The 27,051-nt window shown below is 43.7% G+C and overlaps 1 protein-coding gene across 2 annotated transcripts in view; it reads right to left on the bottom strand.

Annotated features, from left to right (window-relative positions):
- The window catches only part of PPARGC1A (PPARG coactivator 1 alpha), a 241,036-nt gene that overhangs the window by 48,521 nt on the left and 165,464 nt on the right, over positions 1–27,051 (bottom strand). The gene's annotated exons all lie outside the window — the stretch shown is intronic.

Below are 27,051 nucleotides of genomic sequence, written 5' to 3'. Positions count from 1 at the left end.
CGCCTCCGTTAAGGGCAATCATCTGATTGATATGGTATGATATGATATAATATGGCATTTATAACGTGCCTATACACAAGTGTTTCAAAGCGCGACGAGGCAAGGGAGGGGGAACAGAGGGAAGACAGACAACCGATCATACTAGGCCAGGTGCCATTCAGATCACGCATGTGCAGGTAAGGGGAAGGAGGGAAGTGCAGAAGGGGAGAGGGGACAGTGCAGTACATGGGATAATAAGATAAATAACAAAGTAAAAGTACAGCCAGCAGGTGGCAAGTGCAAGGGTAAGTGCAGACAACAGGTGGCAAGTGCTGGTAAGGGACTGTGGGGATACTGAAACAGTCCCCAAGTGCGGGGATTGCCTGGAGGGCAGTGCAGGAGTGCGACTGGCAGGCAAGGGGCCTGGGCCCAAGATCAGCGGGAGGCCAGGTAACCAGTGCAGTTTCAGTATCAGCCAGGGGGTCAGCAGAGGAGATTACCTTTGAATTGTCATAAACCTTTGTACAGCCACATAAACCACCACAAAACAACACCCATGTTCTGCACCGTATATCAAAAACAAGTGTAAGCATACAGTAGGGGACGTGCCCCTGCTGTTGATTAATCCCTAGACTGAGCCATCTTTGGGATAATTGTTATAGGATAAATAACTGGAGTAAATAATGCTTCCATAAAAGATGCAGTTAAGATAATTGACGTATGAGTAAAGAAACGATTGTTAAGTCAATTTCTAGGTCAATTGACATGTTAATTGTTATGTCAATTAACTGTTGAGTTGTTAATTGTTAATTGGTAATTGTTAAATCAACTATCTTAATAGACGTATTAAATGAGTTAAGTCAATTGATGTATGAGTAAAGAAACAATTACGCACAGTTGAAAGAAGTCATCTTCATGAGTCAAGCCTTGACTTTTGCATGCTCCTGGCTTCCGAAAAGAGTCTTTAATATTCAAATCTATCGGCAGAACATTCTGCTCCAAATCTGACATCCTATCATTGCAGTCACAAGAGAGCACTTAGGGATGGAAAAAACTAATGTAATATTGAAGCCATAGGCGAAATTTAGACTCTGCCATGGAAGCTCATCTTAAAGGGATAGTTTGCCCAAAAATGTTATTGTTTAAAAATATTGCCCAGGATAAAAAAAATATGTTAAAATAACTTTTACAAAAAAGTTCCTATATAAACTTTTCTGCAAATTATGCTCAAAGGCCTGACTAGGAGCGTCCATTTTGTAAAATGAAGCACCCTCCTGTGTTCATGTTAACTGTGCTCACATGGCAGTAATCAAGCAAACGCCCCCTACTGGGAACTTTTGCTTATTGTTGCCTGAGACCAGAGAATGCTTGAAGACTACCTACTACCTGCCGGCATAGTATTTTAATTGCCAGTATTTTCATTTTAAATTTCCGGGGCTCCCCCCCTCCAGGGGATCACAGGAAACTAACAGCGAAAGTCACAGTACATAATTGCCAGTACATTTGTTTTAAGTTTCCGGGGGAGCCCAGAAAAATGTAAATGAAAGTACTGACAATTATGAATACTTCGCTACATGCCGCAATTTTATATTCAAGAACTCGAAGAACTGTAGTTCATTAATATAGGATTGCGGCGGCAGGGGTTTTATGAATAGAAATTAAGGGGTGGGGGCAGCCCTGACCAGGAGCACAGGGACAAGAAAGACAGGCAGGTGGTGTAGGCTCCAGTTGGAGGCTGATAGCATTCCCTGATCTCCAGCTGCAATAAGCAAAAGCTCTGAGTAGGGGGCAATTGCTTGATTACTGCCGTGAGGACAGAGTTAACATGAACACAGGAGGCTTGTTCATTTCACAAAATGGATGCCTCCTAGTGAATACAAATCCTGACTTTGAGGCTCATTTGCCGAATATTTTACAAAGGAACTTTTTGTAAAAATAATGTTTATATATATTTGTTATCATGGGCAATATTTTTAAACAATACATTATTGAGCAAACTACCCCTTTAATGATCCATGATTACAATGGAGAACAGTCCTTGAAAAGCAATACCTGGCATGTATTTTTAGAAATGATTCTTCAGATGCACAATATAAATTATGCGAGCTAATCAATAAACAAAGGAGAAGGCATCCTTCCAAAGAGGCCGTAATATCTGCCTGCCTGCCTCCATTGTGAGGGGGTTGTATGTCATTTTTGACAATGCCAACAAATACTGGCAGTTGCAAACAGAATGTGGCAGGTTTCAGACAGACTTCTGAAACAGATTCCACCAAACAATATATTACTAAGTCTGACACAGTACCTGATGGGTAACAGTTCTCTGAAAAATCAAATGCATGTATGTGCCCATCACAAAACTTTGGGGCAAGTTAAAACATTGAGTGCTCCTTACACAAACGTTTGCCTCACATGAGCAATAGCTGCTAATACACAGAGGCCGATTACATACGATCTGACATTATTACTTCTGTAGAAGGACACAACGATATGTTGAACGCATGTGCAGGCATTCACATACTCCATGCACGGGACAAAGTAGCACCTTACACTGCTGCGCATATCCTCACTCCTTCAGTGTGTGCCTGTGATGGACATGCAATTAGAGTGCGTGTTGCCCTTCTGTCAGTATGTGGTTACCAACCCAACCTTTGTGCCACGGATCGTGTATGGGACAGAGATGGGCGCAATCATCCTTTGGGTGACATACATTTTCAAACTACCGCAGAGCGTAACATGCACAATGGGAAGACTTCATTCTGTGCATTTGTATAGTGCATGCAATCATGGAAATGCAGGGGATTCCCTCAATGAACATGCTGGTGGATGATTGGATGGCTAAACGTGTATTACAGAAGGTGCCACCCTCCCTCTAGACCCAAATGATGCTGGCTTGCCAAGCTGAACATTCATGACCCGGAAAAATAACACCAGTTCCAAATATTGTGTCCAGGGATATCAGGCTCATCAACATCCCCATTCCAGAAAATAAATTATTTATTTTGTAGGACTCACCACAGTCTTAATGCCATTTTAGCATGGAATGAATGTGCTGGGTTTTTTGACCAGCTGAGCTCAGTTTGAAAATCTCTTCTATTAGTTAAGTACACAAGTGGGCACACCTTATTGGTGCTGTGAATATATCGGAATACAAATTTGCAACCAAGCCCTCTAACAGGAAGTTCAGAAAACACATATGGGCACATTTGCTTTCGTTCTGCTGTTGTTGTGTTAACGTTAAAAAAGGTAAAATATGGAAATGCATTAAGGAATTCTGCTGCAAATAATCACAAAGTATGCCAATGGAGACAATAATGGGCACTGCCAAGCTACACTTGACGAAAGCCCTGAGGACTCTTCTCGTCAATTCACATTTTAGCAATCGCTGATCGCTCCACTCACCTCAATTTCTTTTTCTGTTAGAACACAGCATACAGGAGCTATGACCTTAAGGTTTCATAGGACTCCAATAAACAGAAGAAAATGTGTGACCAATCGGAATAAGAATTATCAATTTGATTCGAAAAACCAGGTTTTTAGTCTCTTTCTGAATTCAAAAAGAGTCTATATTTTCCTGATGTCCAACAGAAATCGTTCTGTAGTTTGGCACACACTATTGGTCCGGATCATCCATATGCCCTGGACGTGTTGGATCTCGGAATTTAATTTCCAGCTTCAGGTTGAGTGACAATCTTAATGGTCTTTTGATATGGTGAAAGACAAACCACCCTTTCATATAAATGGGGGCATTGCCATAAAAAGTCTTATGGATTAGGGTAAAGAATTTGAACGTAATCATGGCTTGTTTAGAGAGCCAATAGAGCCTTTTAAATACTGTAGAAATATGTGCCCATCTATTGCTGTCTGACACCATCCAAACTGCTGCATTCCAAAACATGTGTAGCCGTTGAATGGACCTTTTGGCTAGCCCTGCATAGAAACTATTGCAATAGTCTAGTTCCCTATAATGCCCTTTGCTAGAGTGGCACAGTCGTCTTCCAATATGTGGGGGTCTTAGTTGTTTTAAAATCATTAAGTAGTAACAGGTGCAACTCATTAGGCTAATTATTGTGATGCTAATGACAAAACAGAATCGAGGATTCCACCTAATGATTTTACTTGATCCAGTATTAGAATTGTGGGGCCAGATCTAGAAAGATCTGCAGACCTAGGAAGTTTTTCCCAAGAGCTTTAGAAGTGGAAATAAAAAGAATGTATGTGATAATTTAATTTAATTTTAATTTAATGCATTTGTGTAGCACCCAAACCCAAAGGTATCACAGAACCTGTACCAAGGGAGATAGAGGCATGACAAAACATAAAGGCAGAACATATGCTCGAGTTCATAAATCATAGTTGTGAGGCAGAAAATCATCAATCATATTTGTTAAATAGCCATGTTTTTAAACGTTTCCTGAATATGAGGTAGGATGGTTCATCTTTCATTGAAACGCGCCTTGAAACACTTGCCTTTAGGTGCGTTATGAATGCCATATCATATCATATCATTACTGGTTTGTGGGTGTTCCAGAGCGTGGAGGCAGCAACTGTAAATTTGGAGCTTCCCATTCGCTTGCTTTTGAATCTGGGGTTTGGAGCAAGAGGATGGTGGACGAGTGCAGCTGGTGTGATTTGGGTTTTTCTGGAATGATGGTGGTTAAGGTAGGAAATGGCGGCACTATGGATGCAGCAGTGAGCGATTGTCTGAGTTTTAGATTAAATACAGGCTTTGATCGGTAGCCAGTGAGCTTCACGGTTGGCATGTGAATTGTGATTGGTGCAGCGCATGCCCGATGCTGCTCTGAGTGTGTTGTTTTGCAGCAGTTGTAGTTTAGTTAGGTTCTTGGCAGTGGCACCCGTGAATACAGCATTGCATTAGTCAAGGTTGCAGGCTAGGATAGCTCTGGCAAGCGTTAGGCAGATGTCTGGGTCAATTATTGCCTGCTGAGATTGATAGGTTTGGCCGTGTAGGCAGCAGAGAATGCAAGGGCATTGATATGTTTGGAGATGTTGAGTTTTGTGACCCCTAAGAGTTTTTACATGTTCCGAGATGGGGATATTTTGACCGTCTATGGTGAAGGTTGGGAGGGTGGGATCAAGGTCTTCAGGAGATTAGGGGAACCTACGATGAGCAGTTCAATTTGTTTGTCATTGAGGCATAGGTGGTGATTGGCCACCCAGTTCTGGATCATGCCATAGATCTAATTTATCGAGGTGGTGTCTTGGGAGTGCTTGCCTTTGATGGGAAGAAGAATCTGCATGTCGTCAGTGAAGTTGGTTGATGGGTGGGTGGGGGAGCTGCAAGAAGTTTGGGGGACTCCATAGTGAACAAGAATGGGCTCTGCAGCAGCTTCACCTGAGAATACTCTGGATGCACAACCACTCAGGAAGGAGTTTATCCAGGCGGTAGACTCTGGGGAGAATTGGAACTTTGTTGTGAGGTGTTGTCATAGGGTATAATGGTCGACATGATCAAAGGCACCGTGAGGTCGAGGAGGAGCAGAAGGGCTAGGTTGCCTGTATTGCTGTTGCTGTACAGTTGTAATTTAAGAGGAGTGCTGTTTTTGTGCTGTATTTGGGTCTGAAACCAGACTGGCGAGAGCCAAGCAGATTGTAGTGTTCGAGGAATAAGTGGATTTGGGTATAGGCTGTACAGTCAAGGATTTTGAAGAGGAAAGGGACTGTAGTGATGGGACTTTAGTTGGTGGGGAGTGTTGGGTCAAGGGTGGGTTTCTTTGCTAGGGGGTTAAACAGGCTTCTTGATGCAGGTGGGGATGATTCCTGTGGTAAAGGAAGCGTTTATGAAGTCAGTGATAATGTGGATGAGGGCGTCAGTGCAGGATTTGACGATGTACGTTGGGCAGACAACACCTTTGCAATTGGAGGGTTTGAGTGACTGGATAGTTTTTGTCAAATCAGAAGGTGTGACTGTCAGGGAGTGGAAGGGGGCATGGAGGGCAGGGCATAGAGGGTGTTAAGGTCTTCTGGTGTGTATGGATTGTTGCTGGTGAGCTGTTTTTTGTGACAGTTATTTATCTCAACTTACAAGTTTTTTCTTTATGGGTTACTTGAATGGACATATCTTTGGAGAATTGGGATGTAGGTAGGACAGAATTCTCTAGCTCTTAGAGAATTTTGAAGAGCTCTTTTGAGTTAGAGTTGGCCTCAGTGATTCTGGTACTGTAGGTGTTAGTTTTGGAGGATATGAGCAATGACTTGTTTTCTCTAGCAGTGGCAGAGAAAGCATCTTTGTTGGCTGGGGTGTTTTCTCCAGAGATGTTCAAGAGCATGTTCAAGAGCCTGCGAAGGGATTGAAGTTCTTCAGAGAACCAACAGTTGTTTCGCCGCACTTGTTTTGGGATCATGGCTTTGAGTGGATATTGTAGGTCCAAAGGTTTGAGAAATGTGATGCTGTACTGGCTGGCAAGTGTTTGAGGGTCGCAATGGCTGATGTGTGCTGTGAGTAAGGCTGATTTGTGCCTTCAGTAAGAGAGTCAGGGTGGGTACCAGTGATACTTGTGTGATCCTGTGGGTGTATGTGCTAGGATAGAGAGGGGGAGGTGGATTGGTTAGTGAGATTGTGTGTGTGTGGGTGAGATGCAAAATTCGATCAGGAAGTGGTCAGTCCAGTGGATGGGGTTAATGACAGTGAGTTTGAGGGGGTTTAAACACAACCAGTGTAATGACATGCACTGCAAAATGGCCTGAAACGTAGACTGGATGGAAATTGCATTGTCATCAAAAGATCAGGATAACTGGAAAATGATCTGTGTGTCTTCAGCATCATCTGGAAAAGTAACTATGAGATCAATAAACAGATCATACAGCGGCTTTATATATAAATTAAAAAGCAAGGGGAGACTCATGAGCCTTGCTGTACTCCAAAGGTCAAGACCTCTGAATCGGACAGACAATCTTTTATTTTTACTCTTGAAGTTCTTTTCATGAGGAAGTACTTAAAGCATCTGGTTGATGCTCCTGACACCACAGCATATTATTCCTTCATTCTAATTCTAAATATTCCCCTCTGGACCTTGTCACTCCTCTGCCATCCCAATCCATCCCAGCTTCTCTGCTACGCCTGACACCTTACATGCAAAACCCATGGATTTGTCTACTTGTACAGAGCTTTGTTGCTTCCTGCTAAGTTCACACTTTAAACATCCCACTCATACCCTGGGTCTGGTTTTCAGTGGACTAATGAATCCACTACAGGCATCTGCGTTTGATTGTATGGTGGCATGTTTGAATCATACCAGACCCACTCAGCACTTATTTCTTCTGAGGTTGACAACATGAGTAGCATTGAGTTGGGTAATAGTAACACCTGTTATCAGGTCCAAGAGGTTCCACTGGGGGGAACTTGTGCTCCACAAATACACATGATGTTATTCATATATAATGGAGTTCCCCAAAATGTGCTGCGCAATCCCTGCAGCATTTGGTTCCTAGCAGAATGTGCCTCTTCACTCTACTGCACGGTCCAGCTCTGTCACACACCTTGACCTGTGCTTCTCCAGCTTTCCGGTTAGTCTGTCCATGGTGGACTAGATGGGAATGCTTTTAGCTGTACAATAGCATTCCGGTCTGCAACCTCTTCTATCTTCCATGCCAGAAGACTCCTCTGCTCGCGGTTCCTCCAGGTCGGGGGCTTGACGACATGTTAAGTCCATCTTTTGATTTTATCGGATGTGGGCAAGTTCTCCCTTTTTCTTTTCCTTGTTCTGCACCTCCTCCTCATCCCAGTACTTGTTAACTAGGTCTTCCTTAGGTCATCCCTGCTCTTCCTAGTCTCAGTAGTTATTATGTGTTCTGACTTATAGACATGCATGGAAGTATGGGATATGGAGTTCGGTTTTATGGGATATGAAGGTGTACAGGGTGTCGGTGGAGGGTTGGCATAACGCGTTCTACCAAGATGTTCTCCCTTGTCCGCGGAGGGGGAGTCTCTCCCCATGAGATTATCCCAGCTGTGCACCACCCTCAGGGAACTATCACATAGTGGCCTCACCACCCTGGCCTCATGGGAAGGGGCTCCCACTCAGGGAGAAGCAACGACATCTCAGGATTCGTCACACATTCATGTACTATGAGAGGGATAAAGTCACCTGGCAGCACAAATGCCGGAAGTATGTGTTGACACACATTCAAGGAGGGTGCATGATGCGTTATACACTGTTCACTTATCTTACTGGTTTGGTGCTTACCAAGCAGCGTCATAGGATTCCGGGGAGGGGCGCCCCACTGGTTCTTGCCAATCTTTAGTCTCGACTTGTCTTCATAATGATGCAGACTGGGTAACACGTCATCCTTACCCAAGACGAGTCTGCATCAGGACCCATATTTCTCACATTGAAAGGAAGAGTGTAGAGTCTTCAACAATATCTTGTTTGAATTCAATAACGTGTGGATCTTTAAAAGTGAATGAACTTAATGTAAATACATTTGTTTTAGATACAAAATAAGTGTTTTCTTAGTTTCCCACCATTGCAGTAAGCACGGGTGGAGAAGGATTCCTTCACTGCACTTCTGGGTGGATTCCACAATGCAGAACTGCTGTTCTGGAATGAATTCACACCAAAGAGATACCGGGTGGGTCATGTGCTACCTCCTCCTCCATGAAGGCAACATCATGTTTACTGTACACCAGTGTGGGCTGTGCCACCTGGGATCCCTTCCACAGAGTCCATTAGATATGTCTTGTGATATCCAGAGATTTCCCCAGATGTCAATGAGTTGGAATCAGATTGAATCAAATGTGGACGCACATGTATACGGACAATCGTTTTAATAGTTGTTTACTAAATGATCGTGTTTGAAATACCAATGATTTCATAATAAATGTGAATCAAGTGAATAAAGTAGCAATTATGGGTATCAATTAATATTATTTGAGGCAATACGCATTGGCATATAATCTTATGCATCAAATTGATTCAGCATTATTGATAGTATGAGAGGGGACCAGAGTGCGCGGCATACACGCCACACATGTGGGAGCTGTTATCTGCCAAGCTTACCTGGCAGAAAAGCATCTTCAAACCGGTTCATGCTGTCTGAGAGCTATCTCAGAGACTGAAGGATGAAAGCTGTGCCTGCCTCCTGGAGAGACTGGCTCAACCGGTTTCATTAAACCCCAACTGGCACTGGCATATTCAGACGGCTCGGGCTTAGAGCAGCACTAAATGCCACTGACAGCGAGCTTTGTGAGCATGTGATCAGGGCAGGAGTTTGGCAACGATTTCTCTTTCGGTCCCCTCTTAAATTGGAGGATTTGGAATGTAATTTACATAAAAACACGTGCTCACTCTTTTGTCCCATGCTATGCTGCAGCCTCAGTCATTTGAATGGGAAAACCGTGTAAGCCTGTGCCGCTTTTCTGATGTCAAAACCTGATGGCCCAAGCTTTACAGAAGGAGCGCGGGAAATCATTCTTTATTAGTAGGGCAACATATCTTATTGTATTTATGTCTTTCCTGATATTTATTCAACACAGACCAAACTGCAGGAAGCAATGGAATGATGCATATCAGTAGGGTTTACAGGCATATGTAACATATCTACAGGGAGGAAGTCCTAACATCAAGGCACTGATTGCAGCACACGAGTTGGGAGAGCAGCAAATAGCAACATGTACAGTTAGTAGGGGAACAGGTGCTGAGAGTGGGCGAGCGTGAAACGGGAGGTGGGGTGCAGAAGGTGGCCATCAGGAGGGATACGGGCTCGGTGGATTTAGGGGAGTGTATCTTAAGGGGTGGGAAGAAGGTACTCCTTGAAAAGGAGGGGCTTGAATGATGTTATGCTTTGCATGAGAGCGGGAGCAAGTCTGAGGTTAATGGGTAGGCGGCCCCACAGTCTGTGCGTAGACTCAGAATGCTTGTTTCCTTGTTCTGTTCTTTTTAGACTTTTTGTAGCTCTGGTCTGTCAAGATGCTCACTCTGGTAATGCGCTGACAGCCAAAGATGGCGACTTTGTCTTCCGAGTAGGAGGGATGGTGCAAGTGTGCAGCGTTACCGTAAATAAAATACAGGGGAGGCTTCTAGGAGATCAGAACGTTTCTAGCTAAGGCACATGATCTTGAGATGCAGTAAAGCCTTGTCTAGGGTTCAAGAATGGCCGTATGCTCTGACGTAGGTCTTGTTCTGATCAGTTTAACAAAAACATGTGTTTTCTTGCCTTGATTTGAGGACCTTCCTGTGGGAAAAAAGGTAACATGATGCTATAATGATTTTAGTGAAAGGTTTGGTTGAAAATATGACATGAAACTCACCCTCCTAATCAATGGCAATGATTTTTCTGAAAATAGGTCGCCTATTTAATGTATTTGCTTTGGCAGCATATATTGCCAGGATAGTTGTGGACGCTGAAGGTGTGCCTTGAGCAGCGAACGTACTGATAAGAAAAGGCTTTGTTATCTGTGGCCAGCAGCACTGCGAGCAGGAGCTCTTGCTGCTCCCTGCTTCCTGGAGGAGGCGGGGCTCATCCCGCTCACGTGACTGATCACGTGACCACAGCCGGGTACTAATTGCCGGCCCAACCGCCCGAGTGGCGTGTAGTTGTGGACGCTGAAGGTGTGCCTTGAGCAGCGAACGTACTGATAAGAAAAGGCTTTGTTATCTGTGGCCAGCAGCACTGCGAGCAGGAGCTCTTGCTGCTCCCTGCTTCCTGGAGGAGGCGGGGCTCATCCCGCTCACGTGACTGATCACGTGACCACAGCCGGGTACTAATTGCCGGCCCAACCACCCTCGCGGCGTAAGCCCTGGTGGCAGAAGGGCTGGTGCTGTTAGGCTGTTCGGCGTGTGCGGCTGCCGGATGCCAGTAAGTTTCACTACCTTCGTGCGGCTAGAGATATCTTGAGAGGAGAAAAGGCTTGGATTCGCTGGTTGCGGTAAGAAGCTACATCGTGCCACGTCTGACTCGGACAACACGGTCACACACCTCTATATATACGCTGGTAAGTGGAAGCGGGAGCTGGTGTGTATGTCCTTGCTGTGGACGTGTCCTAATCTTCTACTGACAATACAGAAACTATTTTTCTGTAAAGGCTAACATTCGCTCTTAAATAGTATTGCAGTAAACTTCAAACAGGCTCCCACAATGCGAGAAACACGTGCCCAGCGCAAATTAGAATCTATGTCGACCATGGAGCCGCCGCAGTACATAAATGAACAGCAGAAAGATGCTAGTGCAGCAGGATCAAATATGGAGCGGCCTGCTGAGCTAATAAACACTGTCATCCACCCAGCTGAGGTACTACCACTAAACATTATAGTACCATCGCCTACACTATCTAGAGGTTCACCTCATATGGAACAAATAAGTGGTAATTTGCACAGTGCAATGCTGAAACCACCTAATTGCCTTGCTCGAGTCACGGATCGGGAGATTTGCCCTCAGACACTGCCCTCTACTGTGTTATCAGTGGACGTACAGGAGCAGGAAACTTGGCTGCCTGAGGAGCTGCATGCAATAAATGACATGAGCGGCAGTGGTGGGGCTACCCTTGCTGAAGAGATAAATAAAGAAGGATCCTACCTTAGATATCATGTTGCCGGGGCAGGGGGGCCTACCGCTGTGGACGCGGTAGGTGGAGGGACCCATCCAAGGATTATGGAGCAGACAAGCTCCCCTGCTGAAGCAACTACGGTAACAACTTTAGTTGTTTTGACGGACGATGTTCACAAACTGCCATGTGAACACAGTGTATTTGCTGGTGACTGGGCCAAGCATCAGATATCCATGGATGGTGCGACTTCATACCTGAACTTGTCCACTAATCAATCGCCCAACCCCACTGGAAATCCAATGTCCCCACGGCCTAGGTTCTATAGTGCTGTAGATACAGCACCCTTCATTGGCAATACCAACCATCCGGCAGAGGATACCAGCGATGACGTATTCAAGGGTAAGAATGGCTCAGAGTCAAGTGGGGAAGATGTTGTGTTAATAAAGAGTGTGACACCATCACGAGTGGGAAGGGTGGTTAGCCAAGATCAAAATCAAGAGTCAACTAATCAAGATCGCCCTACCCCCTTCATTGACCTGAAACCTGGATCGGAAAGAAGAAATTCTTTGGAGGTAGTTAACAAACTCTTAAACGCCCTCACACGCCTTAATGCGGAAAGAGCCTCTAAAAAATTAGAGAATTGTGGAGTGTCCATGTCGGAGTGTGAAAACATTGGTCCGTGTGTTGATGAAGCACCAACGATACCACAGCCCATACCACAATCACGAGAAGAAAGCTCCGTATTGAAACGTAGGAGGCTAATCGAGAGCATATCGCCTAGCGTCAGCTGCTCACAGAATAAAAAACTGAAAATGGCAACTATTCCACTAAACCTCTCTTCACCACTCTTAACAACTAACACAACACAGCCAGAACCCATTAAACCCTTAGCCGCTACTGTTTCCTCAACAGACGATGACTCTACTGACTCATCGATAATGGAACGCCCATACCCAAAGATTAGAAGACCTGTGAATCGTGATAGGATACACCCACGATCTATTAATAACGTGTTAGAAGAGAGGGACACTGCTTACCATGCCAAAGATTTACAAGCAACTATAATTTCATCCATGACATTATCAATTGCTCCATTTATCAAAATGTATGAAAATCTTAATGAGAATATAAAAGAGCTTTCATCAGTGGTTGCTACAATAAACAACAAGTTGCTTAGCATGGAAAACAAAAACTTCCACTGTAAAGAAGTGCTTCATGAAATCCATCGAAAAACCGACTGGGCCATAGAAACCCTTGTTGAACATGCCAAAAATGCAAATTTAGACAAAAGATTGTTGGCCGAAGTCGCAAAAGAGGCATTGGGGATTTTTCAACAACAGAAAAAAAAAAACGACCAGCAAACGGACGGGACTGGTTGTCCGGCTAATGGCCGGTTACCTAAAACAGCTAATCCAACAAATGTAGAACGCCTCACTGAACAAGCCTGTGTTAATGCTACACGGTACACTCAAAAACACCCTACGGCCCAGCACAAGATGCTACCTTAAGCTCACCGTTACAAATGGAAAACGCACTGAACCGTCTGAGCCCTGTTGACAGCGAGGTACGCTTATTACAAACACTGAAGAATCCTGGTGGTGTATCAGCATCGGTGGCTGCTGCAAATAGCACACTTGCAGTTGACTGCCACCCTGTGAACGTGCCTTTAAAAGAACTAAACAAGGTCAGCAGTGGTTTCGCAAACGCTATTAAGGAGTCCCAAGTGGCCTCGAATTTGGCTCTTTTAAATCCGCAAGTGCCATCGACCTCAACACTACCAGCCATTAGGGAAGCAACAAGCACTCAAATGCCAGCTACGCCCCTTAATGGGGAGGCTATTGCCATGCCCGAACTATATAGCATCTTCAAAGGCCCATTGGACACCCAAAAGACCACTGCAAGCAGTGCACAGCCTAAGAGCGGCTTGACTAAAAAAAGTAAAAATCAGCCGCAAAGGAAAGCCAAACGCAATGCTGACTCAAGAAAATTCCTGCGTCATCTTAAAACAGTCAACGTAACGGTTAACGGACCCTTGTATGGGGCCGAAAACGCTGGAATAAAGGAAGGAGTACACGTAGTACCAGCTGGCCCAATCATTTTAGAAGAATCTATAAGTAACAGCAGTGATGGCACCGATCTCCTAATAAACCTTTCAACATATAATGATGAAGAATTGGTAGAGAAGGAATCTGCCGCGCCACACCCCTCGAGTGTGCTCGAAGCACCTATTATGATGCAATCTGTAATTGCTCCAGAGGGATCCATTGTGCCGGCGATCCAGGATGACATAAAAGCATGTGATACGGTGACACTGGCCGTAACAAAGGATCAAATTACAGCGAGCTCCTTGACTTTTCCATATAGAAAGTGCAAACTTCTCCAACCACTATCCTCGCTACAAAATGCGAAGAATCATTTGGAACCTATATTTACGACACTAGAGGCCAAACGAAGATTAATTGTTGCCAAGTCGCAAATCAAAGGCCGGGTGCCAAATCCACAAGATGATTGGGAGGTGTTGCATGATACTGTTAACGCGCAAGATCAAAACAGAGAAATCTTCTCTGTGAATAATGGTCATTCGATACCGCACAGAAACAGACAAACTTCATGCCTTAAGACAGGAATCGATCTAAAGACGCAAACAGTGAGGCAGAGTTACAAAAATGTGTACACTCCAAAAGTCGACAACAAGGGAAGGAACTCACAAGCACACACAACTCAAGTGCTACACCGACTCCTCTTGGGACGAATTGAAACATCTGACGATTTAATTCTAAATCGACATAATGTGTTGTGGCTGTGCCATTTAATTCCAAGTCTAAGAGCAATCGAATCCGCGGATCTAAAAATCGTTGAATTCTTCGATGAGAAGAAAAATGATGCTGTGATTTTACACCTAGAGTCTAAACTCATAGTGGAAGCCCTGTTGGACGCCGGCCCCGTATTAATATCACTGGGGTTTGACATAGCGAAAATCAAAGAAGACAGACAGTCTGGTTCATCCGAAGACAAGACAGATTTGCAAACAGTTGCGGCGACAAACCATCCTCTGATTGAAGAAATAGAAACAAACCAGGGTGAAACCAAAGCTGGCAAGTCGCCGTTGGGTTTGCATCAGGTATCTTACATAAAGGATCCGATAAGAATAACGATTACCGGAATGACAAGCCCTCAGCGCACAGGGGTTGATACAAAGAACCAGGAATCTTCAAGCAACAGTGATGACGACTGGACATGGTTGGCTGCAACCATAAATAATCAATCGGAGAAGTAACGCCAGGAACCAGAGAACCCTGAAGGATGCACTCTGGGCTCATGGAATACCCGCGGCTTCTTGCACCTCTTTGAAACATTGTGGGCCAGTGGATTGGACATAATATGCTTACAAGAAACTTGGTTATCGCAAACTCCGCTGCTGGAAGGCTTTGAGGTGGCATTTAATCCAGCCATAAAACAGGCAAAAGGCAGACCGATGGCTGGCCTGCTTGTGGCCACAAAAAAAGCATCCGGCCTTCAGATTGTGAACTCTTTTAATCCATCCCCTTTTATCCAGGTTGTTACCATCACTACACACCAAAATGGATGTAAGGCACCTTGTCTGTTTATCATTAACGTATATTGGAATCATCTGGCCAAGGACGACTCACTTTTTATTGATCAAATTACAACACTGATCGATGATCTCCTAACAAAGGAGCTGCCACTGGACCTAATTGTATGTGGAGACCTAAACATTATCTGCGCCCAAAACGGAGATAGAACCGAGCTAAAAGATAAGAAGGCGCACAAACATGAAAGAATAGCAGCGCAGTGGTGCTTAGAAATGGAGTTTCGTGGTCTATCAATGCTCAACGGCCACACTATTGGGGACATTCCTGCATGTCCTACTTGGAGAAGACTTGATCAGGCCTCAGTACTTGACTATATATTCGTTTCTGAAAACATCCACAAACGGACAAAAAAAATGGAAGTCATCAAAATGAAGCATAGTGACCACGATATGGTTCAATTCATATTTGAACTGCCTATTCCGTGTAATAAGGAAAATTGGGGCTTTGCGGTTACTGCTGGTTCCAATAGGATTCGTTTAAATTTGTTGGATACAGAAGTTATTGCCATTACACACAATTTCCAACATGGCTCAAAAGCTCTTGAATATTGAGACCTCCTGTGCGACTACGAAGAACAGAAACGCAATACACATCGCAAGGGGTTTCGAGCAAAACACAAATTTGATATGGCTGTTATGCAACGAAAAAGAGCCATGCGACAAGAACTAAGGGCCATAAAAAACACAAGCAGTTTAACTAAAAAGGAGTGTAAACGAATGATTAAACAAAGATATCGGAACTGGCACAAATCGCATGCCGCAATTCTGGTGCAAAATGACTCCGAAATTATGCTACAGAAAATGTCTGGTAAAAAATCGGCTGAGTACTGGAGATTGATAAACAACAGCTTGGCGCCTCAACATGCACTACAAGCCAACGCAGTCTTGGAAGAAAAGTGGATCGAATTCTACTCGAATCTATATGCTAAAGATCCATCTTCCACAGTTTGGGTATATACAGCGCTAAAGAAATGGGATTTGGTGTTTGAGCGTCTTGACATACTTAATGTAATTAAAAATGTGCACGACTCTAGAGCACCCGGGCCAGATGGCTTAACCAACTTCACACTCAAGAAAAATCCAGAACTATGGACGGACTTCTGTGTAACACTGTTCGAAAGGGTTATTAAGAACTGTTCGACCCCGAAGTCATGGAAAAACGCGGTGGTGGTACCTATCTTTAAAAAAGGGGACCGAACTAATCCTCGAAACTATAGGCCTATAGCGCTACTTGATGTTTTGGGGAAAGTCTATGCAAGCCTTCTACAACAAAAACTCCTCAAATGGGCCATATCCTCAAAACACGTAGATCCCAGACAAGCGGGCTTTGTAAAAGGAGTAGGATGTGGGTTGAAATTGCTACTGCTAAATCTGCTAAAAATGGATGCATTGAAGTCAAACACAAAGATATACACGGCACTAATAGACCTGTCACAGGCGTTTGACAGCATAAACAGGGAACTGTTGTGGGAAAAACTTAAGAGGTGGAACTGTCCTTCGAGTCTAGTGGATGCAATCCGTGAGTTACACACAGGCACTTCTATTAAGATTCGGTTGGATGAGAAAGGCACGTTGTCTGCTGATATTGCTACATATAAGGGCGTGAAGCAAGGCTGCCCATTAGCAGCAATTATCTTCAATCTCTTTATCTCAGATATAAAGCAAGCGTTCAACGGTGTAGTTACCTTTCCTCCAAAACTTTATGGAACCTCAATAGAATATTTGGTCTATGCTGATGATCTCATTTTGGTGGACTCAACGCCGATTGGGCTCCAGCGAAAACTCAATTGTCTTGAGCATTATACAACAGAAAACGGCCTTAAAATCAACAAAGAAAAAAGTGAAATTCTGATTTTGGAAAAGTTACAGGGAAACAAAGGTAAAAAAGGAAAATTTTGCTGGCGAATTGCAAATGAGGACCTACAAATCGTAAAGAGCTCGACCTACCTGGGCATGAAAATTAGCGCCAGTAGAAGAGACGAACCGTGGTCCATTGCTGCAAAAAGCAAGTGTCGGCAGCTGGCGTGCCAGGCGCAATTAATTAATAAGAAATTTGGCAAATTTTCGTTAAAACCTGTCATCTTATTTTATGAGCAAAAAGCGGTACCTGCACTTATATACGGCGGAGAAAACGCATTTGGTTGCGCAGAGGACTTGTGGAAATCCCTAGAAAACATTTTTTGGTCCCGTGTCTTGCAGCTTCCAAAGGGTACATCAACAACATGCCTACGGTATGAGCTAGGGCTCATATCAATCAAAGCAAGAGTTACATGGAACCTCCTAAGTATATATAGAAAAACGATGGTCAAAACTCCGGTGCCGCAATTTGAATTACTACATAAGTCTGACAAAGACAGAATCACTTCCACCTTGTTCGATTGGAACGTCCTCTGCAAGGCTCTACTAGAGGAGTATGGCATTAATCTCTCACTGCTAATAGAGAATCCAGTCATGGCTAAAACGACAATCTGGAGAACTGACTGGATATCAACCTGTGATTTAAGAGCAAATTCAATTCTAATGTGCGAGGTACCGGGGGAAGCAAAAGCCTACGGTCAGCGACACACATATCTAACCTGCTTACCAGATCAATACTCAAGAGCTTTGTATATGCGATTCAGAATGAATTTGTTCTTAACAAAAGAACGTTTGGCTACATGGACAAAGTATGCTAACATTGATCCAGTATGCAGATTCTGTAAAAAGAGCAAAGAATCCATCAAACATTTAGTCATGAGTTGTCTTGCTTTTGAACACCAAAGAGAAAGACAATTTGGAAAACTGATCAACGAGCATCAATTCATGAATACAGAGGATTGGTGGAAGGCACTGTTTGAGGGGAACAACAGAGCAGTTCTATTTGCTCTAATAAATTTCCTTCGATTGCTGAAAAGTATTTTAGATATAGAGAATGAGAAACTGGGTTTACGTAATTAAGAAAATTGTTACGGAGTAGGAACCTGGCTTATGTGTGTGAAATTAAAATGTTTCAAATTGATGAAGGGAACTAGTAATTGAAAGGAGAGACTGGAAGATTGCAATGTGTTGTTATTTTTAAAGGTTTGAATAAACCAAATAAAAAATTTTTAAAAAATATATATTGCCAGGATATCGCTGCATCCTACACCGTTTGTGTTAGTGATCATAGCCAGGCATGTGCCCTGCTGACCTTGCCCATGGAAATGATTTATAGAGAAGGTTACAGTACTCTCAATCAATGCACATTACCCACTAAGCTATTTCTTTCAAGAAGGCGGTTTGAACATGAGCGCGAAAATACAGGTGCTTTACTGTGACATGGTTTGCTCATTATAAAAACAGAGCACAGAGCATAAGACAAGCAATGAGTAATGATGGTAGGCATTTTTTGTAGAAAGCAGATAGATTATTTTTCAATTAAAAGCCCATTCTATGTTACTTAACCCCCTAAGTGCCAAGGACGTGTATGCTCGTCCTTTTTGCATAGACTTGAATAATAGACTGGCAGTAGAGAGTAGCCCTGGCACTGCTGTACGTGATAAGTTAAGACAGAGTCATTAGTATCGAAAACACTGGCACAAACTCTGATTCACAGATTGAGCCATATTTGAGATGCTGTTCACAGATGATGTGATATGTGTAGATGTTTTATTTATATCGGGCCCATAAACAAATGTTTCAGAGTGCGACGAGGCAAGAGAGGGATACAGGGCGGACAAAACAATGATCTTTCTAGGCCCAATGACATTGAGAATGCGCAAGTACAGGGGAGATGGAAGGGGGAAAGGGAAAAGGGGAGGGGAGGAGTGGAAAGTGCTGAACAAGTGATCAAAACAACAGCAATAGGGCAGCCAGCAGGTGGCAAGTGCAAGAATTAAGCGCAGACCGCGGAAGTCTAATAAGTGCAGTAAAGGGGACTTCAGGGTTGCAGGTACAGACGTAAATGCAGGGGTTTCAAGGAGGCAGTGCTGGTGTGCAGCTGGGTGGGCAGGGAACTAAGCCCGAAATTCAGAAGGTAGCCAGGAGCCCAGTGCAAAAACAGGCAGATCAGCAACAGTGAGGAAGAGAGAAGGCAGAAGCAAAGAGGAAGGTCTTGCGGTGCTTCCGGAACAGAAGATGGTTCTCCTCAAGTTGCAGAGAGGCAGACCAGTGCTCTTTTTCTCGCTCTTGCCATAATGCCACACTTCCTTTTGAAAACCTGTAAGCAGTCCAGGAGAACTGAATTGTGGCTTACCTGCCCTAGTGTAAAGTGGTCTTTTGCGGTAGTGGACATGCCACTTAGTGGCATGGCCCCAGCAAATTGTATAACAGTCCATCAGCATCCCGGCCTGGTTACAGCACTGATGTACACAGTGCATTTCTGAATAGAACCAGTCATTTTGTTGACCAGGCTTTAATTGTGCAGCACTTGAGTGCAAACCTGTCAACACCACAAGGTCCATGCCTCACAGCCTGGATCTGCACCTGGGTGACCCAAGTCTGCTTTTGGCCCAGGAGGTGAAGGCCCAGAATAATGCCTGCACTGTCAAAGGTCAACCTGAAGTTTGCACATAGTAAGTACACCACTCACAGGATGGTGTGCAAGCTGTGCTCCGCTTTGAAGGAGCAATTTTCCAATGGGACATCATGCCCCATGAAATGTAAGGCTCTATGTACCAGCCTATTCACTATCACAAAAGCTGACTCGTGCCTCTTGCTCTAAGAGCAATGGACACCAGCAGTAGAGAAACCACTGAAAACTGTGGCTTCCACTGGTCTGTGGACATCACGCTAACATTATATAATAGAAGGCACCGTGCCATGTACAACCTACGTAGGCACCTGCCTCACTCATTCCATCATACAGGAGACATGCATACACAGATTATTGGAGTCACTCGTATTGTGCGGCATTCTGAGCAGATAAAAAACGTTAAGTTGAGCAATCACATTTAATAAATTCCCTTTGTTTGTATTTGAATCTCTAGGGGATTATGACACGTGTACTCAATTAGTACATATAATATTGTACTACTACGTATTATATTTATTGTGCTGGACAAATAAAAATCACTCTCTCGCTCCTCCAACAGTACTTCACTACTGTATAAAATGCCAAGCCCAATTCTGGCCCCCTCCTTTTGTAAAGCGCTGTGCTCTCTTGAGCTAGGTTCGAGCTATAAGCAATAAAATAATATAAAAAATTGTACAGTGTAATATTCCTTCTTTTTCAAACATCATGCCTGGGAGCAGCAATTATTGCTGTATATGGATTGATTAAATCACTGTACAAATAATCTATAAGGCCATATTGCTACTAAATACAAACCCACATTGGCTGCAATTTTGAGTTATTAAATGCAGCGTCTGGATTAGCAATGCTCTATGTCCTTAATTCTACTGAAACTGTTAAGCCCATTTATATGGAACGGCAGAAACGGAGAGAGATTGAGAGAGAGTTGCAAACATGCTGCTGCACGGGGGGAGCCCACTCTTAGTCTAACATTGACCACACAGAAGACAAGGAAAGGGTGTGATGGGGAAAGTCTTTTTCATCCATGGTCATTGCATTGCAGTCATACTCGGGTGGTGAGAGGGGTGTTTTCTATTTCTCCTCCTCCTAAGTAAAGTAAAGTGGTTTTATGTAGCACCCTTCAGCCAATAACGTTGCCCTTGCTGCACGTGGCTCGGTACATGCCAAGAGTTTAAGAACCACTCAAGTCATCTTCTTAAGAAGTGAGCCCACATGATGTGGTGGGCCCCATGGACACAGGCGTGCTCATGGAACTCTGCATACATTTACATAGGAGTCATTTGAGAACGTAGCTGTGACTGTATTTTAAAAGGTAACTATCATTAGGCACAAGGCAATAGATGTATCTTTTTGTTTGGCTTTAATATCCTGGCAGTGTCATTGCACATACCAGCAAGTCAAGCAATTCATGCTGTACGCCATGGGAAAGGATTCAAATGCACAGCTAGGTCAAAACAAAATATCAGCATTTACCCTGCAACAGACTTGATTCTTTATAGCCCATGACACCTACATCCATATACATATTTATCCTGTAGCTAGAAGCTGTTGTTGCTAGGGTCCTGGCATGTGTAATTGATTGTTAAGCAAACAGCACAAATTCTATGACCTATCACAGAATGTTGTATATTAGGCATGACACTGATTTCCAGAATTACCGGGTAGCCTCTACCAACTGGACATTTTTCTTTCAGTCTTGAGTTTAAGACTGAATGCCAGCTATGGTCTAACAAATCACTACACATTGGCATGTATGCTTACCCAGAGGAAAATCCCTACTATGAAATACTCAGGAAAACCCTACTGGCCTGTACCCTCTGCACCAGATTCATAAATGAAGAGACATTCCTGGAGGTCAGTGGCTTGACTAACCATCTCAAGTGTATGCATGGTTGAGTCACCCCTTGCCTTCTTCCTTAAACGTCCAACCAACAACGGTCTACCCTTTGATTAACCCCCACTTAATTTCAGTCATTCCATATACCTGTGTCTCCTGAAACGACACGCCAGGTGGCTGCAAATCATCCCAAATAATGCAGCAAGGAAGCAAGGACGATCAACGATCCCCAACATTTGGCTATGGCCACCCCTATCCTCCACAGTCTTCACTGGCTGCCAATTCAGGAGAGAACCAAGCTCAAAATACTAGTCATGACCTCCGGAGCCATCCATGGGCTGGGCCCTCTCTACCTGCAAGACAAAATGTCCATTCATAAAGTAACCAGAAATCACTGTTCCTAGGAACAAGAATGATGACTACACCAATGGACAAAATGGCCACACATGAGGGACACATATTTTCGGAGACGAACAATACAATGGAACCTTCTGCTGATCACACAGGTCTTTCAGCATGCATGTCCTGCGTGGTCCCTTGCCTACCCATTCTGCAAAGGCTCCCATCGCACGAATTCAGCACCATGCGCATGTGCCCTGTTAGCCCCCTCAACAATAATAAGGTGTTTCTGATGCTGTAGATGATGTGTTGTGTTTTCGAATGATGACTCATTGCACCCAGTCTACATATGAGAAGCAAATAAACAGTAGGGTGATATTCTGATCCAACAGGCCTATAGTGATCAGTTATGAAGTTCTGCAATAGTCAGAAAATAAGTCAGTCATGTCAAAAATATAATGGCTGGTCCTACAATTCGTTTTTTTTTTTTTTTTAAGTGGACACAATACATTTGTAATCCTTCCGAAGAAAGCTTTACATTTGTCTTTTCATTGAGTGTGTATCCTAGAATGTGTGGCTGCAATAAAACAATATACTTGCAAATGTACAAGCTTTGTATGGTCCACTGGCTTGACACATTTAGGGCAGTGCTGGAGTACAAGGTGGCACACCTCCCCAAACAGTCCAACAGGGGAGAATAGTACATTTTTGACTCGTGCTCCTAAAAGTAATACCGCACACCCTCGTTTACAATACTGAAATAATGTATGTGCATCAGTACCACACTTTCTATACTCTGATCCGGTGTGGTATGCCTCTTTTTGAGGACATCTTGCAATATTCAATAGCAAATGTACGAGTTCTGCTTCAGGAGGCATCTTTGGCTTTCTATAGACTGGCTTTATAATAAACTAGGGTTATTTTAACCCATCCTCAATGGACTGCATAGGAGCAATGACACCATGAGGCAAAGGGACATTAATCTATTCGGAGAAGAAGGGCAAGAATCTGTGTGCTGCCATTGCATCTCAAGTCGTACACATGGGTCTGGATCTTTCTGTTCCTCTGCAGGGTGTGCCCGGGGCTGCCATGTTTCTGTCTCGTTGTGAATGTCTTTCTCAAGCTATTGAATAATACCAGATGGGGATGTGGTGTATAAAGCAATCAATAGGATGATGAATCGAAAACACAGTCCTGAAATGTCCTTCTGTCCTCTCAAATACTGCATCTCCAAGTCTTACACTTGGATATGAAACTTAACCAGCTTAACCAGCATAAAACGGAATTTAAGACTGGTGATTGCTGTATCAAAGAATCCATGGGCATTCAGTTACGTGGGCTGTACACCTTTATTACTTATTTGAACATTTAAATAGTGCAAGTCCCAATGTAGACAATGCACTGACAGATAGAAACAATGACTGGGAACTGGAAAAAGTCCTTTGGCCCAACATTCCAACATTTCCTCTTTGTCTTGCTTAGTTGTAAATAGAACATTTGCACCCAGTGAAGGGCACTCAACTAATCAGGTGGCTGGAACAGCAAGCAAGAATACACTGTATGCAGCTTTCTGTTTCCAGCCACCTGGGGCTCTTCCCCAGGTGGAGACATCTTGATTGTAGGGAGGCAACATGGAGCCTCTCCCTGTTGCATCACCACATCGCCACTGTCCCGCCACTCCCAAAACAAATCTTACTCTCCCCCACCTCTCCTTCCCTGACCACTTAACTGCTGGACCAGAGCTCCTCTTGTCCGCAGCCGCCAAAGAAATGGAAAATGGTCATATCTCTTTATCTATGGTGGCCATCTATTTTTCTGAAAGAATGGGCTCGCACAATACTCATCGAGCCCATCCCCGCAAAAACAAATTAAACCATTTGCACCCCGATTAACCCCAGGGCACCATAGCACTCGCTGAGGCCCTGGCTTCATTTGAGCCTGCCTAGGCTCGGGCTGGTGGACCGTTACAGGCCATGTGAGTTTATTTATTTATTTATTTATTTATTTATTTATGTATACAGGAGGAACAATGCTCTTCTGATCACAAAACAACCCACAATAGATAAGAAATCAGATTTGATGGGAAGCAGTGAGCCTCTTAAAATAGGGTGAGTTTGAGGTACATTATGTCCAGGTTGTGGATGGGAGTAAATGGAACAGTCACTGGGGACAATACATAAGTGGACATACCAAGTACAAAACAACCAATATTTGACATCTTTAAGTGCAGGTAGCATGGCGAAGTGCTAGAATAGAAGCAGAGTAAGTGAGATACAGAGGCAGGTTAGAGGCAAGGGCAAATTTTAGCTAGCAGGCAGCTAAGCGGCAGGTTAAGTGGTTAACTCAGAGGCGAGAAAGTAGTTTGGTTTTGAACAAATCCATGTGGACTGTTTCTTGGATGTCCGGGTTAAGAGAATTTAATGCAAGTGGAGCAAGAAGAGAGAAAGAGCGGAAGCAAGAAGAAGCACAGGAAGGGCGAGGAGGCACTGGGATAGTTGAGGATGTAGAGCAGGGATTACAAGAAGGATTATAGTGTTGGATAGAGGAGGATAGATACAATGGTGCCTTACCAAGGATAGATTTGTGAACCAGGAGAAGAAATTTAAATCTTGCCCCGTTTTTCATCATCAGCCATTCAGCCTGGTTACGGTACTACAAAGTAGGTGTGAAGTGAGGGAGTTCAAAGAGAGTCATGGTAGTGAAGTTAATGAACTTGTAGAGAGGACATAAAGCCTAGTTGGGGAGACCAAAGAGGATGCTAGCAGAGTAGTCCAGTTTAGAGAAGACAAGGGTTGTTAAGAGATGCTTGGCGGTATTGAAAGGAAGGAGATGCCTGGTTTTCCTAATATTTAGGAAGTTGAGGTGAACTGCTGTTCCAGTTTTGGATATGTATGTAGAGAAGGTGTGAGAGGGGTCATAGATGACGCTTAGGTTTATGGCTGAAGAAGAGTAGGGGAGAGTAGTAGGTGGCAACTGGATAGGCAGAGGGAGAGATGGGAGAGAGTTTTTGGCAGGGAAGAAGAGTACTTCTGTTTTGGTAGTGTTTAACATCAGAGAGTGCAAAGCCATCAAATATTTAATGACAGAGAGATAGTTTGAAATTTTGATAGAGAGATCAGAGGAGAGTTCAGGAAAAGAGAAGATTTGGGTGTCGTTCACAAAGAGTTGCTACAAGTACCTAAAGGAGGAGATTAGTGCCCCAATAGCAGAAGTGTACAGTGCAAAGCAGAGTGGACCCAAGACAAAGCCTTGTGGAACACCAACAGTGAGATGAGTGAGTTGAGATGTATTGTTGCTCCAGGAAAAGGAGAATTGGCAAGGGGCAAGGTAGGATTCAATCCAGGCAAGGACTTGATTGCAAATCCCAACAATAAAGCGAGGATCCCCCCCTGATGTGAGGGTGAATGCGATATTCTGTCCTTATTGGGTACAATGTTCGGTTCTCAATAATACCACCTGATAACATCCCTTGGCCCACATTAAATGGCCTTATTTTACAATGTCCTGTTTTTTGCAATGATGACAACCAAGTTGCTTAAAACAGGAGCTGAATGAAACACTTGTGTATAGGCGTGTTATAAATGCCATATCATATCATATCAATCGTAAAATCAAAGTCTGTCCTCAGGGCGAGTTCAACCCTGCCCTCTCCCCCTCTAGCTTCATGGGCAACCTGATTCTTTATTCCCTATACCCAAATCAATCTCCAAATGCCTTCCATTCTTGCTGCAAAATACCTCCTGGCCCAATCACCAGCACCTTGATTCTCCAACTTCAGCTCCCAGTTCCTCGAAATGGCTAGCCGTGTCCGCACGTAGCACCAACCCACAATGCCATGGCGGTCTCCTTAGGTGTATTATTTTTGTGTTAAACAATGGTATGCACAGTCACCCCTTCATGTTATTTGACAGAAGATAATTGCTGTTAGCCCCTCAGGGGGTTGCCCGAGATTACTAATAGCACTAATTCATTTTTAAGGACTGTTCCAGGTGGTAATGGTCCAGTGCAGCCCGTATAATAGTTACTGCTGAAATGGTAGCTGTCTGCTATCTGTAACCCCAGTGTTCAATGTGGGATGTTCTACATAATAATATTAGGTGACTGTTGCTTAATTTCCAATAGAAAAATCCATACTTTATTCCTTTTTAGAAATGCATTTGCATTATGGACATAACCTTATCACTAGGTGTGCTTTCAAACCAATGCTTTAGCTGGAGCAAAACATTGATTTTGTGATGCAAAAACATGCAAGTGCATACCTTGAACCTGTGCAATGTGCACATGTGAACTTTGCCCTTTCACACGAATATGACACTGGCCATGCATATCTTTACAGCTTTCTAAGTGTGTTAGCCCAGTCATGTTCAGTCTCTGCTGGAGGGAGGACTGGAGACCAGAGCCTGAAAGCCTCAGTGGTTGCCTTCATGATCGATATGTTGTCACATCCAACTCTGGGGAAGGGCTGAAGGGCAGCACGTTCTTAAGAGCAGTGCCAAAGTCAAGGAGCTTGTTTGTGACATAAAGAAGCGAATGCTATCTAAGTGTTTCAGTTCCACTGAAATACCCATTTTTGCGTAGGCGTTTTTCTTACCAAACAATCAGCTATTTGTTTTATTATCTATCAGCAAAATGTCTAAGGTATTCAGATGTTTGCTTAAGTAGGGCTTTGTACGTAAAATAAACGTATAATATTGGGAGGATGAAAACAGTGAGAATGTCCCCATGAAACATCAACCAGGTACAAAAGATTATACTTTCCCTTAAATTTTGATAGATGGATGGTGAGAGACACTCAATACAACACAATATGATTTGATCTTTTATAATTAATGCTTGTCCAAGTAACCCGCTAAGCAGTCGGTGTGCAGTTATTCACAAGGCGCTGTGTTTGACCTGACTTCCAAATCTTGGTCTAGTCCATGGGTGTGCATGTTTTTATCTTTAAGTTCATTTACGACCCGGCGAGGAGCAATGAGATTGTAAAAAGCAAGCTCATTGGCCCTCACCTGGGCCTTACTAGAATGACAAGGCTCTGCAACACCGCTGCAGTTCCGGGTTCCTTCGCCACTGGCCACCATGGAAAGGGAGAAGGGACTACTTGTCGTCCCTTCTCCATATTCCATGGTGGCCATTTTGCATTACCACTCAGGTAATTCCTCACCCCTCCTCAGGTCATATTGCCTAAACAATATACAGAGAGATTAAATACTCAACTTTAAATACTAACATGTATAGCAATGATTCTGACAGTGATAGTTGATCATGCTTATTTTCTTTCAGCGTTC

This window comes from Ambystoma mexicanum, chromosome 6q (genome assembly GCF_040938575.1).
Source record: "Ambystoma mexicanum isolate Mex_15411 chromosome 6q, UKY_AmexF1_1, whole genome shotgun sequence".
Taxonomy (NCBI): domain Eukaryota; kingdom Metazoa; phylum Chordata; class Amphibia; order Caudata; family Ambystomatidae; genus Ambystoma; species Ambystoma mexicanum.
The sequence above is the reverse complement of the archived record's forward strand: the minus strand, read 5'-3'. Positions and strand labels throughout refer to the sequence as shown.